This window comes from Saccopteryx bilineata, chromosome X (assembly GCF_036850765.1).
Source record: "Saccopteryx bilineata isolate mSacBil1 chromosome X, mSacBil1_pri_phased_curated, whole genome shotgun sequence".
NCBI classification, from domain to species: domain Eukaryota; kingdom Metazoa; phylum Chordata; class Mammalia; order Chiroptera; family Emballonuridae; genus Saccopteryx; species Saccopteryx bilineata.
Genome location: NC_089502.1, coordinates 40839505 through 40860953, shown reverse-complemented (window position 1 = coordinate 40860953; position 21449 = coordinate 40839505). Strand labels below are relative to the sequence as shown.

Below are 21449 nucleotides of genomic sequence, written 5' to 3'. Positions count from 1 at the left end.
AAAATCATTGGCTGTAGATGAAGAAGGAGAAGGCAAGCTGATTCCCTATCTGGTTGGAAAATAAAAATTAGATAGTAACAAGCCAAAGTTATGTTCTAATAACCTTGTTGTCCTCTAATGCCAAAGCCAAGCTGTTTCTCAGAACAGTCATTCCTCACCATTGCTACCGAATTACTATTTAATTGAGTTGAGTCTGATGATAATGCATAAATGAGGAGAAATAGGGGTTTAAACAGGTTAAGCCACTTGCTCCAAATGGTTGTTAATTTAGTTCTTATTGGAGTCTACAACTCAAATACCTTGATCCTTCATTCTTTCTACTAATAAGAAGTAACCTCCCTGTGCCTTAGATTTCTCATCTGTTAAATGAAGTAATAATAGTTCTTTCTTTGTAAACTTTATCTTAGGCTTCAATGAATTAAAATATATAAGCACTCAGTAAAATAAGTATTTATTCACTTAACTAGTACTTGGTTATTACCTTCCATGTATGTACAAAAGAAGGAGCTAAACACTCTGAGTAAACAACAGGGTTAATTACTCTGTTGAAGGGTTAAGACAGGCTCCTTCCTTCAAAAAACTCATAGTGAAGACAAAACATACTTCATGAGTCTGTGACACAATCTGTGTTAAATAAGAAAATCAGACAAGAGATTAAGAGACAAGAGATTGTCTATAAGAGATTGGGAGAATATGTAACTTCTAGTTAACTTTTCTCTTTGTTAAGACACTTCAGGTTTTACCTCCTCTAGGAAGACGTGCTTCCTTGACATTTTTCTCTATTTCACTGCTAAGACCTGATACATGTCTCCCAGGCACAATACTGTCATTCATGCTCCATGCTACTCTAAATAGTCCATTTCTTTCTCCCACACTAGACTGTGTTTTAAAAGTCAAAACAGAGCCATGATAATCGAAACAGCAGAAAAATAGACACAGAGACCAATGGAACAGAATCAAGAACCCAGAAAAATAAAACCACATATACATGGGCAAATCATCTTCCACAAAGAAGCCAAAACACACAGTGGAAAAAAGAAAGCCTCACAATGGACAAATTGGAAAGTCACATGCAAAATAATGACACTTTTTTTTTGGTGACAAAGACAGAGTGAGAGACAGAGAGAGGGACAGATAGGGACAGACAGACAAGAAGGGAGAGAGATGGGAAGCATCAATTCTTTGTTGTGGCTCCTTTGTTGTTCATTGATTGCTTTCTCATATGTGCCTTGACCTGGGGGCCTCAGCAGAGTGAGTGGCCTTTTGCTCAAGCCAGCAACCTTTGGGCTCAAGTTAGTGACCATGAGGTCTTATCTATGATCCTACGCTCAAGCCAGCAAGCCTAGGCTCAAGCTGGTGAGCCTGTGCTCAAGCCAGATGAGCCCATGTTCAAACTGGAGACCTCAGGGTTTCGAACCTGGGTCCTCTGCATCCCAGTCTGATGCTCTCTCCATTGTGCCACTACTTGGTCAGGCAAAAAAAGAATGAAACTTGATGACTTTGAGAACAAGAATGATCTTGAGAACATGAAACTGCGTGAAATAAGTAAATCAGGAAAAGCTAAAAATTGTATGATTCCACACATAGGTGGGATACAAAATTAAGACTCATGGACAAAGATAAGAGTGCAGTGGTTACTAAGGAAAGGAGGATGTGGGGGAGGGGATGGGGGAGGGGGAGGGGTGGGGCTGGGGGGAAGATATAAAGAGGGATACAAACATAAGGTGATACAAGATTATTTTACTTTGGCTGATGGATATACAACATAAACAACTGTCTATATGATGTGGAGATGTTTACCCAAAATCTCTGTGTGCTCTTATTGATCAATGTCACTGTTAAGCATAATTTTCTAAAAAGAAAAAAAGAGTCAAAACCATGGTTTATTCATCTCTGTATCACTAGCACATTGTACAATGTCTGGCAAACAGCAGGTGGGTATCTCTGTTCAATGAATATAAATTTGTTGTAATACAAAGTTTACTGGAAAAGGAGCAATAAAACTTAAGTTCTGATCCTAGTTTTACTAACTCAAACTCTCTGGGCTTTAGTTTCCTCATCTGTGATACAAAAGGGTTGAACCAAATGACCTTCAAGGGTGTTTTTTTACTCGGCCATTCTATAGCTATTTCTTCTTTTAGAGTCATGGGATGTCTGGGAGCTGAGCTATTACTGCATATCTCTTTCATACATTGAATGTGCATTAAAAGTTGTAGTAGAAACTGTAGGCTCTCAGGGACTTTTAACTTTATTTCCAAAGTTCCTTGGGTGAAAAGTAATCTTTCCAGATTAGGTCAGCAGGAATAGGAAATACTTGAACAATAAATAGATGTAATGTTTCTTGTGGTGTGTATTTCTTTTCAGCTATGTGAAAACATATGTCCGTTTGTTAACAACAACAGCAACAAAAACAAGAAAGTGACCTTAACTTCCTTCTCATTTCCAGGAGGGTCTATGTCAGTGCCTTTCCTCTATGGGCAGCTTCAACTCAGTAGTTAAGTTTTTGTGAAATAATTAACTGAGCACAGTAGTCCTTCAGTGTCCATGGGAAATTGGTTCTAGGACCCCCATGGATATCCAAATCCATAGATGCTCAAATTCCTTATATAAATAGCATAGTATTTGCATATAACCTGCACACATCATCCTGTATACTATAATAATTTCTAGATTACTTATAATCCCTAATAAAATGTAAATACTATATAAATAGTTATTATACTGCATGGCTTAGAGAATAATGACAAGAAAAAAATGCTTGCACATGTTCTGTACAGGTGTAACTGTTGTAAACCTAACTACATAGCATATGCCCAAAACAAGATACTACATGTTGTGCCTGACCTGTGGTGGCGCAGTGGATAAAGCATCGACCTGGACATGCTGAGGTCGCCGGTTCAAAACCCTGGGCTTGCCTGGTCAAGGCACATATGGGAGCTGATGCTTCCAGCTCCTTCCCCCTTCTCTCTCTCTGTCTCTCCTCTCTCTCTCTTTCTCTCTCTCTCTGTCTCTCCCTCTCCTCTCTAAAATGAATAGATAAAAAAAAGATACTACATGTTTTTGAATATTTTTTATCTTCAGTTGGTTGAATCCACATATGTGCAACCCACAAATACTGAGTTGCTGACTGTATAGGAAAATCATCCTGAACCAGGAATACCACAAACCTGCCTTTGTTCTTCCCTCTGTTTTATGCAACTTTCCTTCCTTTCCCATCCCTAATCAAAGCTCTCTGGCTCAGCTTCTCACATGCTTCAATGCTCTGGAGTCCTCATTCCTGACCCTTTCACCCTTGGCCCCATGAACTACCTTTCATCCATTCAATGCATTTACCTCATTCATCAGCATTCATTAATTGCCTTCTTTATATTAGGACCAAGGGATGGATCTCAGAAAGTTTCATAGAGGAGACATTTGAGCTGGGTCTTGAAGAAGAATAGACGTGTGCTGGGGTTGGGATGGGAAATATATAAGGAAACATTGTTCTGGGCAGAGAAACAACATGTACAAAGTCAATGGGGCATAAAACTCATAACATATGTAGGGGCCCTGTAAGTAACTCAGGATACCTAGGGCATAGAGAAAGGACTGGAAATGATTTTTGAAAAAGTGAACAAAGGACAAATACTAAAGGATCTTGTATGCTGTGCTAAGGGGTTTGGAGTTTACCCAATAGGCTATAGGGAGACATTGAAAACTTTTAGGTAGAAAGCTAAAAATCAGATTTACATTTAGAAAAACCACAGTGGCAGCAGCAGGAAAAATGGTTTGGAAAGGAATACCTCTGATACAAAGAAGACTTGTCAGAACCCTATTGCAATAGTCTAAGAGAAAGAGAGGGGCCTGAGCCAAAGCCATGACAATAGAGATGAATACAAATGGATGGGTGGACACATGAATGGGATTTTATTTAAGAGGTAAGTGACAAGATTTAGTAACTGATTAATTGAGAGAGATGATGGAAAAGGTTCTGATTCAGTTGAGTGTTTGAATGGCAGTGCTGTTTATTAAAACAGGGACACAACAGAAATCAGGCTTGATGGGAAAATAATGGGCCACATTTTGGATGTGTGCCTACCTTGGTGCAAAAGTTTCTTATTCAAATTCTGTTAGATAAACAGCACCTGAAAGAAAAGTGAAAACCTTCCAAATAGCTTAATGAGAAATTACACGATTATGTACAGTTAATAAAATTGAAAATTAATTTAATTCCAATTATTTGATTTATTAGTGAGAAATCTTCATTAAGTTAAGAAGCAATTTTAGAAACCAAATCTTTTATAAAATTAGAATGCAAGAGAAAAAACACATTATCTTGACCTTATTAAGTTTCTCCTGTAGAGCTTTTTAGCTGAATTGTATGAAATAAGTACACTGGCCCTTCAGTCTTAGAGTCAATTCAATTAGCTATGCTGATGGAAAGAAGAATAGCACAAGTAATTGAAAACCACAGACAATTTAAAGCTCCGTGGGCAACTACTAGGAAAAAATGTGGCCTCCTGTAGTTCTTTGGAACCCTGTGTTGACCTCGCTGGCAAATAAAAATGGTCAGGCGGTGACCTTTACAGAAAGTTTATGTTCTAGAAAGTCTAAGATTATAAGTAGGAGGTAAGAGAAAAAACAGTGGGAGGAAGTAATAACATAATAACAATGAAGCATAAAATTAAGATAAAGACTATTCATTGTTAGTATCACACAGCTGGGAGTTGAATTATTTGAAAGAGCCAAGGGTGAAAAATGAAATATAACAATGACTGAGTGACTAGGAAAAGGGGACCAATTTACACATTGCTTTTTGAGCTAAAACTACAAAGAGTCTTATGTTTTCACATAGCCCAAAAGATCTTCAGAAAGATCTGACAAAGGACCTTATTTATTTGAAATTTAGACTGAAAATCTGAAAGTTATATCATATTTCTCTTTGTCCCTCACACACCCTATACTCCCTACATCAGTATGTCCTGATAGTTTTACCTACAAAATATGCCCTGAATTCACCCACTTCTCTTCATCTTTTCTGTTGCCATTATCACCTCTTGTTTGCACTACTGCAGTAGCCTTCTAACTAGTCTTTCTGCTTCTACTCTAATCCTGTTCCATAAAGCATTCTCCACCAGGCAGAATAGTAATCTTTACAAAATTCCACCCAAATCATGTAATTCCCATCTTTAAAACCCTCAAGTGCCTTCTCACTGTGTTTAGAAACAACCCCAAATTCACTAAAATGACTTTAAAAACCTATACAATCTGGTTTCTATCTACTTCTCCAACTGATCTCTCATCATTCTCTTCCTTATTTGCTAAACAGAAACCATATCATACAGCCTTCTTCCTGTTCCTTAAGCCAAGCTCTCTCCACCCTCAGGCCTTTGCACTTGCCATTCTCTTTGCCTGAAACCTTTATTCCTTATAAAACATGTGACTGACTCACTCTTTAGCTTTTTGTTTCTTCTTTTAAAATGTTTTACTGTCACTTTGAAATGAATAACAATGTATTGTTTCTCTTGCATTCAAGAGACAGTTTTTATCTTTTTAAAAATGAGCTATAATTCATATACAATAAAATTCACCCATTTTAAAGGCAACAATTCCATGGTTTGTTGTGTATTCTGTAGATAACAAAAAAGGTTCTATGATCTATAACCTCACAGGGTGATCTGATTATAAATTCCTCACTGGGCAGGTCATGGTGGGCAGTCAAACCCCAGGCCTATAACTTCTTTAGTAAAAAGTTTTAAGTCAACTCCGTCTATCTTGTGCATCTAGGTCAACACACTTTTGAAATATTACAAGTAAACCCCTCAAAGGTGGAATTAGCCCTCAAGAGAACACATAATCTTGTTAAGTGTTCCATAATCTTATGCTTACCTTGCTTTCTCCAATCTTCTTTATGTCTCCTGCCTAATTTCAAACATATAAACGAAGCCACAAACTATTATTCTCCAGAGCATTTGAGATCTTGCTCTCTGGCATATGTCATTGGTTTGGCTCAAATAAAATTTCATAACATCTGTCTACAGGTTTAGACATTTCTTATATCAACAATTCACATAATTGTACAACCATCACCACTACTTACATCATCTTCAATACCCCCCCAAAACAAGCCCTGTACCATTTAGCTATTGCCACCCTCACCTGCCATCTTCTCCTCAGCCCTAAGCAACCATTAACCTATTGTCTCCATAAATTTGCCAATTCTGTAAACTTTATATAAACAGAATCATTCAAAATGTGGGCTTTTGTGATTGGCTTCTTTCAATTAACATAATGGTTTTGTAGTTCATTTCTGTTATAGGAGTGCTTCATTTTTTATGGTCAAATATTATTATATTGATATACCACCTTTTATTTTCCAATCATCACTCAATGAGCATTTGGGCTGTTTCCAATGAAGAAGTTCAAAAGAAGTCTCCCCAGTATGTGTCACTTTGGCATGTGGACTATTTTGAGCTAAAAACGATCAGGGCTAAAAGACTTGGAAAAAGATTTTTGTTGTTCTTTCTTTCTTTCTTTCTTTCCTTTTTGTTGCTGTTGTTTTTAACTTCCCCCTTAACCATCTAAAGGAATTTAGATAAAGGATTTGGACTAAGAAGATAATTATCACCATAGATAACTACCAAGAATATGTGCTAGGTGTAATGGGCTGTGGTGAGAACTAGTAGGACCTAGAAATAAAATTATTCTCTGTATCCTACTGCCTCTATATGGCATGACAAACATTTGTTTATCAAATACTTGCTTTTCCTATCTCATAAATTGTCTTTCTCTCCTTTAAATTTCTAGAATCTTACTCCTTTCTCTTTAGCTCAAGATGGCATATAAGCTTTAATTGTATGACTGCACATGGGCCTTAAATTTTTATGGGGCCCATGTACATAGCTAAGTAATTTTTTTAATCTGTCTTATGTTAATTTGATTATTAGACCAGCCAAAGATACTAGAAGCGTAGAAGAGAAATGTTTCTGCTCCAACACCCTTTGTTAGCTATTATAAATATATATGTTTTTGTAAACATATATGTATGAATTTTGTATGAAAATAAGTTTTTATTTCTCTTGGGCATATATATATATATAAGTTACATTGCTTAGTCATATAGTAACTTTACGTTTTTGTTGATAGGCTCACTTCTATTCAGGCCACTGTACAAATATGATCTCTTTTGAAAAAACTTTCCTGACCACTCCATCCAAAATAATCATACTGCCATTGCCATTCTTAATCGTCTTTACCTCATTTTGTTTTCTACATAGCTTTAACCACTGTCTAAAGTCATGTTTATTTTATTAGAGTACTATTTTTTACTACCTGTGTCTCCCCACTAGACCATCAACTCTTCAAAGACAGTGACCTGTTGATCTTGCTCACTGGTATTCCCTCAGCACCCAGGACAATTATCAGCACACAGTATAAACTCAATAAATATTCATTGATTATATAATGAATTTATGGCAGAAATATTTGTTCTATTTTTCGCAATGCAGGGACAATCCACAAATCTACTAACTATTGTAGTGCTTTTATTATTCTTTTAATTATTTTGGGGATTTGAAAGAAAAAAAACTCTAGTGAGTTATCTAGTGAGAAGCAAAATGCTCAGCATAGCAGAGCTGGAAATTGAAGGTTTCTTCTTTGAAAAATGAAATACTCTTTAAAAAGTCTAAACTTTCAGTCTTTAGATAAAATTTAAAATACATTTTGTGCGTGACTGGTGGTGGCACAGTGAAAAGAGTGTTGAGCTAGAACGTTGATGACCCAGGTTCAAAATCCCAAGGTCACCGGCTTGAGCACAGGGTCTTCAGCTTGAGTGTGGAATCATAGACATGATCTCATGGTTGCTGGTTTGAGCCCAAAGGTCATTGGCTTGAAAATCAAGATCTCTGGCTTGAGCAAAGGGTTACTGGCTCTGCTGGAGTAGCCCCACCCCCTGCGTCAAGGCACAAATGAGAAGCAACCAATGAACAGCTAAAACGTGATGCAACTGTAAGTTGATACTTCTCATCTCTCTCCCTTCCTTCCTTCCTGTCTGTCTCTATCTAAAAAAAATACATTTTGTGATATTTACAAGTTTCTAAACTGGAAATCTTTCTAAGAAGAGCAGTATAACTCCATTTTACTTTTTTCTGGTGAATGACAGATAAATTGTGTGATAGCCTTTTAGTCAGACTTTCTTTTCTTTTTTCTTTTTTGTATTTTTCTGAAGTGAGAAGCATGGAGGCAGAGAAAGACTTCCACATGTGACCGACCAAGACTACCACATGCAACCTACCGAGATCCACTCAGAAAGCCCACTAGGGGGCAATGCTCTGCCCATTTGGGCATTGCTCCGTTGTGGCTAAAGCCATTCTAGTGCCTAAAGTGGACGCCATGGAGCTATCCTCAGTCCCCGGGCCAAATTTTGTTCCAATGGAGCCTTGGCTGCAGGAGGGGAAGAAAGAAATAGAGAGAAAGGTGAGGGGGAGGGGTGGAAAAGCAGATGGCCACTTCTCCTGTGTGCTCTGGCTGGGAATAAAACCTGGGACTTTCACACACTGGGCCAACGCTCTACCACTGAGTCAACCAGCCAGGGTCAAACTTCCTTTTTTTAATGTTTATTTTATTGATTTTAGAGAGTGAGAGAGAAAAAGACAGAGAGAGAGAGAGAGAGACAAACAGAGGAACATAGATCTGTTCCAGTATGTGCCCTGATCGGGAACCAAACCAGCAACCTTTCCACTTCAGGACAATGCTCTAACCAATTGAGGTATTCTTTGAATTTTATATAAACAGAATCATACAAAATATAGGCCATTTGACCTTGATAATTAGTTATTTGCTTAAAATAAATGATACAAGTGTTGAGGAGAAGGGGAGAAAGGATATTACCTGAAGAATGTTTTTATCTCTTAGGTCTTAACAGAAAAATGAGATCAGGATTTGCATGAAAAATGTTTTCTTAACTTGCCTCAATTTACTTTCATATGCCCTTTTTTGAGAATGGAAGCTTAAAAAAATCAAGATGCAACTTGACTAGGTGGTGGTGCAGTGGATAGAGCATCGGACTGGGATGCAGAGGACCCAGGTTCGAGACCCTGAGGTCACCAGCTTGAGCACAGGCTCATCTCGTTTGAGCAAGGATCACCAGTTTGAGCCCAATGTCACTGGCTTGAGCAAGGGGTCATTCAGCCTGCTGGAGCCCCCCCGGTCAAAGAACATATGAGAAAGCAATCAATGAACAACTAAGGAGCCGCAACAAAGAATTGATGCTTCTCATTTCTCTCTCTTCCTGTCTATCTGTCCCTATCTGTTCTTCTTTCTGTCTCTCTGCCTCTGTCACAAAAAAATAAATAAATCAGGATGCAGAATTGAATAGGTATAAATTTCAAGCTGATAACTCATTCACATTTCAAGGAAAAAAAGCAGTTGCCTCTGTAACATTTTCATATGCACACTAATACTTTCCTGCACAACTTTACATTTCAGAGATGTTAAGAATACCTTTTAGAAGGTGTTTATTGTTTGAAATTGCTCATTGAATATTTTTAAGCCTTGAACAGAAAATTACGGTACAGCCTTGGATGAAAAGTAAGGGCCTGAAAAGGGTATGGGGACTGTTTTCTAGAGATTTTTCCAAAATCTAATCACATATTCAAAATTCAAGTAGATAGTCCCAAAGAGCATAAGAACAAGTAATGACAAGTATAAATGCAGATATACATCTCACAACCATTTCTTTTCTAATGTATTTCTAGTGACTATAATACTACACAAAGCAGAGTGCAGCAAAACCAATTGAAGGATATACTCAGATCATCATTTACAGGAAGTTTAAAAAGATGCAAAGAACTACTCAATGTTTTTTTTTGTTTTGTTAAAGTACACAAGGCCTTTCAAGACTTTATTTATTCATTTTAGAGGAAGGAGACAGAGAGAGAGAAGGGGGGAAGAGCAGAAAGCATCAACTCCCATATGTGCCTTGACTAGGCAAGCCTGGGATTTTGAACCGGCAACCTCAGCATTCCAGGTAGACGCGTTACCCACTGCACCACAGCAGGTCAGGCCTGGGGTTTTTTGTGTGGGTTTTTTTTTTTGACAGAGACAGAGAGAGAGTCAGAGAGAGGGACAGATAGACAGGAGGGGAGAGAGATAAGAAGCATCAATTCTTTGTTGCAGCTTTGTTCAGTGATTGCTTTATAATATGTGCTTTGAGCAGGGGGCTACAGCAAAGTGAGTGACCCCTTGCTCAAGCCAGCAACCATGGAGGTATGTCTATATTCCCATGCTCAAGCCAGCGATCTCTCACTCAAGCTGGTGAGCCTCCGCTCGAGCCTGATGAGCCCACGCTCAAGCTGGCGACCTTGGAATTTTGAACCTGGGTCCTCTGTGTCCCAGTGAGATGCTCTATCCACTGCAGCACCGCCTGGTCAGGCTCAGTGTTGTTGATAGATTCATATGTATGTAGTAAAAGTGTAATAATTTGCATGGGGTTAAAAATTTCTATATTCTGGACTTCTGCTGATAGGAAGGTAAGATTAGGAGAATACACAAAAGCTACACTTGTACTTATCAGTGTTTTGATAAAAATGCATGTACAAAAAGAGCACAAAATAAAACAGTGCAGCTCAATAAATGTTCAGAATGTGAGCATACCTGTATAACCAGCACTGTATATGTAGTTTTGATACTGCTGGGTGGTGGGTATATGAGTATTGGTTTTAGTATCTATACTTTCCATATGCCTGAAATATTTTTTAAATATTTATTTCTATTGATTTTAGAGAGAGAAGAATAGAGAGAGAGAAAGAGAGAGAGAAACAATCTATTTCTGTATGCGCCCTGACTGGGGATCAAACCGGCAGCCTCTGCACTTCTGGATGGTGCTCTAAACGACTGAGCTATCTGGCCAGGGCTGTTTGAAATATTTAACTAAAGATTTTGAAGGAAAATTTCATAAGGGTCTCAAGTAGACTATGAGTCCTTTAAATGCCCTATCAGTTGTAAAAGCGAATGAAAATCCAATCAAAAATAAGATCTTAGGGAAAAAAGAGTTAAAAACTTTAATTATTATAAGTTATACCATTTATCATTTTATGTCATTTTAATATATACTATAATATCAAAATGTAAACATTTGTAGTGACTTGGAACCAAAGGAAGGGAATTTAATGTGTAAGGGGAAGGGTGTAGGCAATCCTGTCTTTTTTAAAAAAATTTTAATGGGGTGACATTGATTAATTAGGGTACATAGATTCAGAGAAAACATCTCCAGGTTATTTTGACATTTGATTATGTTGTATAACCATCACTCAAAGTCAAATTGTCTTCCGTCACCTTCTATCTGGATTTCTTTGTGCTCCTCCCCTCCCTCACCCCCTTCCTCTTCTCCCTTCCCCTGCCCCTGGTAACTCCCACACTCTTGTCCATGTATCTGAGTCTCATTTTTATGTCCCACCTATGTATGGAATCATGCAGTTCCTGGTTTTCTCTGATTTACTTATTTCGCTCAGTATAATGTTATCAAGGTCCATCCATGTTGTTGTAAATGATCCAATGTCATCATTTTTTATGGCTGAGTAGTATTCCATAGTATATATGTACATAAAAATATTCCTTGTTCTTGGATAGGAAGAATAAATATAGTCAAAATGACTATATTATCCAAAGCAGTATACAAATTTAATGCAATTCCCATCAAAAATCCTGTCCTTTTCTCTCTGTGGCCACTTCTCTCAGCATAGCTGATAAGAGCTTGTGCTGCCTGTTGCCAGACAGTGCTGTCTCTTACACTGTCAGGGCGACCAGACTGGGGAAAAGAATTTGGGTTCATAGTGTTTCAGCTTCGGTGCTGCCTATGCTGCCCTCTGCTGGCAGAAGACTCAACTTGTAACTGAGCACTTGCAGCATTCTTTTCCTATCAATCTAAGCCACCTCCAATTTATAAACAGTGTGCATGTTGCAATCTGTTGTTTATAGCTTGCGTGCATTTTCTTATAAACACAAGCACTGTTTCACATAGTATTTGAGTCCCCGGGGTCATCCCTCCAAACCTATAAAGTAATCAAAACTTACCCATGTTTTTATGGAAAATGCTTTCAATTACAATCAAGTGTTCACCAATTTTCTTCTATGTGCAAGGCACCGCAGGGCTACCAATATGATTCAGACAGAGTTCTTTGCCTGTGAAAAAGTCATTTACCTTGCAAGGGGAGATAAGACATGAGCATGGGTGACTATGAGAGGCAGACTATTTGAAGTGCTAGTTAGAGTGGTACACATGGAGAACAAGTGAAGATCAAAAAGAGGAAGATAGGAGAAATCAAGGAAGGCTTTAAGAAAGCTGTGGAATTTGACATAAATGATGAACGTAAAGGAGGTATGGTGTTTCAAGGAGATGGAACAGCAGAAGCAAAGGTGTGGAAATTGGAAAACATAAGATGTGGCTGAGAAATGGCAAATATCCCTCCTTCTGATCCAGAGTATTAGGGGAGAATTCAGATATGTAAGTTGAAGATCCCAGACTATACTTGGCAGCAGTAACTTCTTTCTCTCACCTCCTGTTTAGACAATGACTCTACTAGTTAAAGCAAGGCACACTGAGGGAGTTAACATGAGGAGTCCAACAAGTTGAAGGTTTTGAGTTTTGGGGAAAAGAACTCTGGGATATAGAATATATAGAATAGAAATGTGAATTTGGAGGAGAGGCTCTGGGTGAGGGCTGGGGAATGAGCAAGGGGTAGGGAACGGAGCTCAGAACTGCCCCACTGTCTCCCATTCTGCCTCCCTTCCCCTTTCTCCTATCCCTCACCTCTGGCCAGCTCAAGAGACTGACACAGAAACAGTGAGAGGGTGAGGTGGAGAAACTTCCATAGTCAATTGAGGCTGACACTAACATTCACTGTTAGAAGAGGTTGGATGGTTTGGGTGGTAGGGTAGAGTGGTAGGGACTTGAGAGTACCTGTGGAAGGCAGTGGTTGAAAGGGATTTTTCTTTCATTCCTCTTCACCTTTTAGAAGTTGGTCTTTGTTACTATTGTCCCTGGGCCTACCATGAGAGAGCTATAGAGAAAGAAGTGGGTATCCTCCAGCCATGCAGTTAGGGTGGCAATTCCTAGGTGGCAGCCATATGTAGTTAGGTCTGCATACATGGGAGAGGACCTCAGACTCTTTCTTCTACTTAAGTGGAGAGGAAAATTTATTCTTAAGCTGGGAACATTCCTTTGTAGTAGAAGAGAGCAATCTATTGTCACCAGAAAGGCTAAGGAAGCATGAGTTTCAAGCTCAATTTGATAACAATATAAAAACAGTAAAATAGCTGACATTTTTAAAAAAGATTGTGTTTATTGATTTTAGAGAGAGGATAGAAAGAGAGAGAAGGGGGAAGGTGTGGGAAGCATCAACTTGTAGTAGTTGTTTCTCATATGTGCCTCTAACTGGGCAAGTCTGGCACCTCTAACTAGCAACCTTATCATTTCAAGTCTATGTTTTGTCCACTGCACCACCACAGGTCAGGCAATATAGCTAGCATTTTTTGAGGGTAGACATCAAATGTTCTTTATCTTATTTCATCTTCATAGTACAAGCAGTATAAATAGAAGCCCTGAGGTCAAACCAGCCTGAGTTTAAAAATCTTAGCCCTGTCGACCCTGGCCGGTTGGCTCAACAGTAGAGCGTCGACCTGGCGTGTGGGGGACCCGGGTTCGATTCCCGGCCAGGGCACATAGGAGAAGCACCCATTTGCTTCTCCACCACCCCCCCTCCTTCCTCTCTGTCTCTCTCTTCCCCTCCCGCAGCCGGGGCTCCATTGGAGCAAAGATGGCCCAGGCGCTGGGGATGGCTCCTTGGCCTCTGCCCCAGGCGCTAGAGTGGCTCTGGTCGCGGCAGAGCGATGCCCCAGAGAGGCAGAGCATCGCCCCCTGGTGGGCAGAGCATCGCCCCTGGTGGGCGTGCCAGGTGGATCCCGGTCGGGCGCATGCGGGAGTCTGTCTGACTGTCTCTCCCCGTTTCCAGCTTCAGAAAAAAAAAAAAAATCTTAGTCCTGTCAATAAAAGTTTCATCTGAAGAATCTTGCTGTAGCATTCCATCCAGCTCTCAGATTTTGGACTTGTTCTGTTATTTTCTGCAATCAAAAAGAGTTTACATTCAGAAGGAAATAATCCAGGCAAAGGAAGAACAAGCAGATCAAGACATGTAGCTATGTGGCTTCCAAAGTATGGTTTTTGACATAAGTTGAATCAGAAAAGACTACCCCCAAAAAGAGATCTTATGAGCATTGAATCAGGCCAAGTGTTGTGAGGAGGAAATGGACTTTAGGGTTGTATCAATGGATGGGGTGGTACTGACAATTGAGCAAGGAAACCTGGGCTTGTGGATTAATAAAAAATTAATTACTGCCCTGGCCGGTTGGCTCAGTGGTAGAGCATCAGCCTGGCGTGCAGGAGTCCTGGGTTCAATTCCCGGCCAGGGCACACAGGAGAAGCGTCCATCTGCTTCTCCACCCCTCCCCCTCTCCTTCCTCTCTGTCTCTCTCTTCCCCTCCCGCAGCCAAGGCTCCATTGGAACAAAGTTGGCCCGGGTGCTGGGGATGGCTCCATGGCCTCTGCCTCAGGCGCTAGAATGGCTCTGGTTGCAACAGAGCAACACCCAGATGGGCAGAGCATCGCCCCCTGGTGGGCATGCCGGGTGGATCCTGGTTGGGCGCATGAGGGAATCTGTCTGACTGCCTCCCCATTTCTAACTTCAGAAAAATACAAAAAAAAATTAATTACTGCCTACCCACAGGTGGTGGAAGTAAGAGTACCAACCCCTTGGGTGCCAAGTGATAGTGACATCACTATTTTGCACCATCTAGAGAAGATGGGGTGCTAGCTTATGAACCGACCTCAAGCCACCCTGAATTGTGTTAATAGGTTCTGGACATTTCAAGAGTTGGCTGGTTATGGTGTTCCATTCCCAACTACTTTCTCTTATGGTAGTTATAAAAAGTTTTTAAAAATTATTGCTGAAGCAAAAGTACTAGAGTTCCCAATAATAGTGAAGAATACATATAGTCATAGAGGCAAAGCTGTTTTCTTGACTTGAGATAAGCACCTTGTGGCTGATACAAGACATCTTATTCACCATAAAGCTCCATACCTGTCCCAGAAGTATGTAAAGAGTCTCATGGACAGAATGTACATGTCATTGTTGTGGGTTGTCGTGTGGTTGACACCATACTATTTTGTTCAACATTTGGGAGAATGCAAAGCAACTGCTCACTAGATGGTGCGGGGGTGATGTGTTCACTCAGTAAACAAGGAAAGTAGCAAGCTATTCAGGTGTCTGATATCCTGGGGACAGATGTGTGTGGCTGCTCATGTGTCTGATAGGCCAATCAATGCAAATGTAGGTTTTATCACCTTTGACAAAGTTTTTAATTCAGATATAGCTGGTGTCAGAGCAGACTATGCCACCTCCCTTCTGCTTTCTAGAAGGCTCATTACGCGTATATCCCTGCTGTTCATGGTGTTGTATGTTCCTTCTGTTCACGGTGTCCCCAACCAGTGAGATTAGTAAGCCAGAGCTTGCACAGCCAGCACTGCTAGTGAGATGAGTGCAATTTCCAGATCTGTTGACAGTGACCCTGAAAGCACCAATCTCCTAGGAAGCCTATTCAACATGAACCAGCTGCTAGCCAATGAAATTGAACAGTGACTCTACTGGTAAATAATTAATTACAATAATTAATTATATAATATTACAAATAACAATAATAATGACAAAACTCTTGTAAAATTTACTTTTTAAAATTCTTTCCGTTTATCTCCTTTCTTATTTTTTAAAACCAACTTGCAGTGCTGTTCGTGGAAAATGCTCAGGAAGATGAGAGAAAAATGGGTAGGATTAGTTAACAAAGAAGAGGGAGACGAAGGAGCCCTCTGCTGTTAAGATCTTACTGATTTTCATTTAACAGTTATGCAGATAGGCAGAAGAGGTGAGGTAGAAAGATGTCAGGCTCTTGTACTCACTCTTTTTAATACACAAAACTGTTTGCACTCTCAGGCCATAAAGAACATATACATTTTTTCATGGTTCTTTGCTTTGTTTTTGTAAAGTTGGTACAAATTTCAGATTAGTATAATTTCACATTGTGGTGCAAAGATTTGTAAAGTCTGAGGAAAACATCTACCTAAATTACAAGATATTTTATACATATCTGAGAACTCTGCTTTACTGTACTAACTACCAGCTTTACATTAATAGTTTATGAAGTCTTGAGGGGCTCCTATTGGGATTTATTATATTTGTGCCTTGACTGGGCAAGCCCAGGGTTTTGAAACAGCAACCTCAGCATTCCAGGTTGGTGCTTTATCCACTGCACCACCGCAGGTCAGGCCATGTTAATCCAAATTCTTAGTTGCAAAAGTTAAAATTTTAAAAATGGATAAAGAAGATGTGGCACATATACACTATGGAATACTACTCAGCCATAAGAAATGATGACATTGGATCATTTACAGCAAAATGGTGGGATCTTGATAACATTATACGAAGTGAAATAAGTAAATCAGAAAAAACCAGGAACTACATTATTCCATATGTAGGTGCGACATAAAAATGAGACTTAAGAGACATTGATAAGAGTGTGGTGTTTACGGGGGGAGGGGGAGGGAAAGGGAAAGGGGGAGGGGGAGGGTCACAAAGAAAACTAGATAGAAGGTGACAGAGATCAATCTGACTTTGGGTGATGGGTATGCAACATAATTGAACGACAAGATAACCTGGACATGTTATCTTTGAATATATGTATCCTGATTTATTGATGTCACCCCATTAAAAAAAATAAAATTGACCTGTGGTGGCGCAGTGGATAAAGCGTCGACCTGGAATGCTGAGGTCGCCGGTTCAAAACCCTGGGCTTGCCTGGTCAAGGCACATATGGGAGTTGATGCTTCCTGCTCCTCCCCCCTTTCTCTCTCTCTCTCTCTCTCTCTCCTCTAAAATTAATAAATAAATAAAAATAAATAAAAAAAATAAAATTATAATAAAAAAAAACCCCAAAATAGTTGTCAGAATAGAGTTTCTGTTAGAGATAATGAAAAAGTTCTGTGAATGATCGCACAACATTGCAAATATGCCTAATGCCACTGAATGGCATATTTTACCACACATGCAAAATAAAAACAACCCAGTTGTCAGAAGTTTGAATATTAACCACTGTGTTATATATACTGCCTCTCAAGGAACATTAATTTATTTCCTATTGTTCACAATGCTCTTTAATGTCTTAGAAGAAAGACTAGATTTTCAGTCAAAAAATCTTCTGTTCACCCTGACCAGGTGGCTCAGTAGATAGAGCCTCACCCCAGTGTGCAAAGTGGAGGGCTTCATCCCTGACCAGAGCATGTTCAAGAAGCAACCAATAAATGCACAACTAAATGGAACATCTAAGTAGAAAAACATGTTGATCCTTCTGTCCCCACTTCCTTCCTCTTTGTCTCTCTCAGGTCAATGGAAAAAACATTTTAAAAGATCCTGTTTAAATACCACATCTGCTTCTTACTGATCGTGTTATCAGTGAGTGGCTAAGACTTGTCTGGGTTTTCTCGAGTGGAAAGAGGAACCAAGTTTCATGCAAGCCCCTTTCCACATCAGTTGCAGACACACAGGTCCTTGTCACATTGCTGACTAACTTTGCTGAGAGGGGACCCCAGGCAGCTTTGAATTTCTGACAAGAAGTGCAATTAAAGTTTGAAGCAATTTAAGGTTTGAGCCAAGAATGGTCTTGGTTACTTCTTTTACCAAAATAAAATATGGCATTTACTTGGTGGAAATTTATAAAAGGAAGTAAGACAGTTACTAAGGCCTACTTGGAAATGAGAATGAAGGAAGATGAGCTCATAGTGAGATAAACCATTTTTAGCAGGTTAAAATGAAATACAGTCAGTGTTTTCACATGCCACAGGAAAGAAACCACACCCCCACACCTGGCAGCTACTTTTCCTGCAGAGTGGTCACTCTTTTGCACGAGATTCTTTGAAAGAAAGCCAAAACTCCTTTCTGCCTCTTTGGTCCCTCTGGGTTTTTAGCATACTTAATCGAGATAAAAAAATACTAAATAATAGCAGTGTCCCTAGATTTACCATGACACTGTAAGAGAATATGACACATGAGAAAAACTACTCTCCTTCTCATTTTCCAGACTACAATCCCATCCCTTCAAGTTCCCAAAAGCTGTCACTAGACTTATCCAGGAATGAAGAAATAAAACCAGTGGATGGTATGGTGTGAACTGTTGTAAAATCAGGCCTCATCAGAAACTTCAGTCAGACATGGTTGCAAAAGTCATTGTTTGTGTTAATGGTTTACACTCATAACTCATGCTCCTAATAGAAACTATTCGGGGTTCCAGGATGTCCACTTGAGTGCATTTATCCTAAGAGGACATGTAGAACATTTTCCCAAGGCACAAGGTAAGGTAAGTCCACTATTCCCTCTACAAGTGTGAAGAGTGCCTAGTATAGCTTAGAGGAGAAGTATTGAATGCTTACCCCCTGTTATTTTCTCTGTCCTGGCCCCATTAACTAGACTATGTCTTGAGAAATATAAGCATGTAATAACTCAACTGGGGGCATTGGATATCCGTATTCTTTTTTCTTTTCCCCAAAGTTAGAAGCAGGGAGGCAGTCAGACAGACGCCCACGTGCACCTGACCAGGATCCACCCGGCATGCCCCCCAGGAGGCAATGCTCTGGCCATTTGGGGCGTTGCTCTGTTTCAGTTGGAGTCATTCTAGCACCTGAGGCGGAGGCCATGGAGCCATCCTCAGCACCGGGGCCAACTTTGCTCCAATGGAGTCTTGGCTGTTGGAGGGGAAGAGAGAGATAGAGAGGAAGGTGAGGGGGAAGGGTAGAGAAGTAGATGGGCGCTTCTCCTGTGTGCTCTGGCCAGGAATTGAACCTGGGACTTCCACATGCTGGGATGATGCTCTACCACTGAGCCAACTGGCCAAGGCTGGATATCCATATTCTTGATTAGTGACCTTCAGCTTCATTTCAGCAGGCTTGCTGTTCCCCTGTCTTCTGCTCCCAGTCCCATTTTAGTCATATTCTTCCATTTGAGTCTCAGAAAGCTATCTTAAATTCTGTTTCCCACAGCCTCCATATTCACCTTCTGCTCATTCCCTTGGACTGAGCAGACTTGTTCCCTAATGCTGGAGATATCAGGGTTCTGTGAATACCCAAATTCACAGATAATCAGGTCCCTTAAATAAAACGGCATACAACAATGCATATAGTTAGCCTTTTGTAGTCATAGATTTCCAAATGTGTATCCCAAATGCTGTTTTTGATTGTGGTTGGTTGAATACACAGATGCAAAACCCACATATACAGAAGGCCAACAGTACTCTGCCCTGTTCTTCAGTGCCAAGCAAAGAGGTTGTAGAACTATTTTCACAATCAACTTGACCTTTCCCCTTATCATTATAGGTGCTACCCCTTAAGAGATTAACAAGAGAACCCACTAGACTCAGATAAAATTATGACTGTAAACACTGTGTTATAAGGGTCTTAGGGGAATATAGCCTAAATCATATTCCTTGTCTTTTACATGGCAGAAAGGTAATACAGTAGGACCCTTTGTACAAACAAGAATATATTGGAATTATGCTGGAATGATGTGTATATAGTATGCTAAAATTTTTCAGATGTCCAAATTGCTTTAAGAAACATTTCATGCCTGCTAAGATATAATCAATTCTGCAGGAAACTGGATTTGTTTTGCTTCTTTAAGCCATAGGTGCCACAGATACAGTGAAATAAACTGGTAGCCCAATTTTGCAGTTTCAAAGAGATCAATGTGCAATGAATTTCCCGGATCAGCTGAGTCCGGGAACCTCTGGGAGCTAACAGATTTTACCTGACTATAAAGGCTGCCTCACATCTTATCTCCTGGGTATATCAAATTCTCCCATGGCGATACAGGGTAAACAGAAGCCATGTAGTTGGCTGCCCTCTGGTGTCCTCAGGCAGCAACAACAGCAAGCAGGATGGATAAGGTTCTGCTAGGTATGGCAGCAGGGTAACTGGGTTTGTGCCAGGCTAGGCCAATGTGGTGTGGGACTGAAATTCAGCTCATCCTCTTATTACTAAACTGTGTGCCATACACAGAGCTGCATCCACCTGGAAATAGACATCTTTTTTAATTTTTCTGCCCCAAAGGACCATTTTTTTCCTAATGGTAATTTAGAAATCTCCACGTTGATTGAGATTTCTAATTTCTAGAGGTATCATATACTGCTAGCCCAATATGATAGGTCATGCAGTCGGCATGTACCCAATATTCAGGAGCGTCGTTTTCACTTCTAAAATTCACTAGCCTATAAGAATAGCTCCGGGGGGCCCTGGCCAGTTGGCTCAGCAGTAGAGCGTCGGCCTGGCGTGCAGGGGACCTGGGTTCAATTCCCGGCCAGGGCACATAGGAGAAGCGCCCATTTGCTTCTCCACCCCTCCTCCTTCCTCTCTGTCTCTCTCTTCCCCTCCCACAGCCAAGGCTCCATTAGAGCAAAGATGGCCCGGGCGCTGGGGATGGCTCCTTGGCCTCTGCCCCAGGCGCTAGAGTGGCTCTGGTCGCGGCAGAGCGACGCCCCGGAGGGGCAGAGCATCGCCCCCTGGTGGGCAGAGTGTCGCCCCTGGTGGGCGTGCCAGGTGGATCCTGGTCGGGCGCATGCGGGAGTCTGTCTGACTGTTTCTCCCTGTTTCCAGCTTCAGAAAAATACAAAAAAAAAAAAAGAATAGCTCCGGGGTGTGTATGGGAGGTGATAAGAGGAATATAAAATGTCTAGATCTTGTCCTAGACCCTGGGTCCACTCAGGAGCTTAGGGAAATCTCATGTACCAAGGCTTGAATCAGCACCTCTGCTGCATATCTGATTGGAATCCACTTTTTCATGAGTGGACAGCACCCATGGATGCTTCTGATAGGGTGCCAGTGTCCGTGAGCCGAAAAATCCCAAATTAGCTAGAGTCAAGTAGGAACACTTCTTTGATATAGGTCCCATGCTTTCTGGCTAATCAAGGCTCTTTCAGTATTTTACCTCTCTGGCTCTTATAGATATTTGAGTTAATGACTTCTGTGACACACATTAGGGAGAACAAAGGTAAATGCGGCACTTTGGCCAGAGTGCACACATAAGCATATGTGGCAGACTGCACATCACAGTTTATTCTCTTAGTCTATAGTAATAGAATTATAGCTGGGACATAGCTGCCCAGTTAGGAATTCTCATTTTTAGCCCTAAAATTCTATGTAATTAGAGTGTTATATGACTTTAATAATGTTGATATAACTTTTTAATAATGGCTTATTAGTGGAAGTGTTATGTATTATTTCCAGGCCTGGCCTATAAAATATTTTCAGGTGCTTTTCTGTGACTTTGCCTCTCACATGAGCTGATACACACAGGTGCATCTGACCTGGCTGCAACTATACT

The 21449-nt window shown here is 40.3% G+C and overlaps 1 pseudogene; it reads left to right on the top strand.

Annotated features, from left to right (window-relative positions):
• Positions 1 to 10239: 10239 nt before the first annotated feature.
• On the top strand, positions 10240 to 15671 carry LOC136317635 (beta-citrylglutamate synthase B-like; annotated as a pseudogene).
• The last annotated feature ends 5778 nt before the right edge of the window (positions 15672 to 21449 follow it).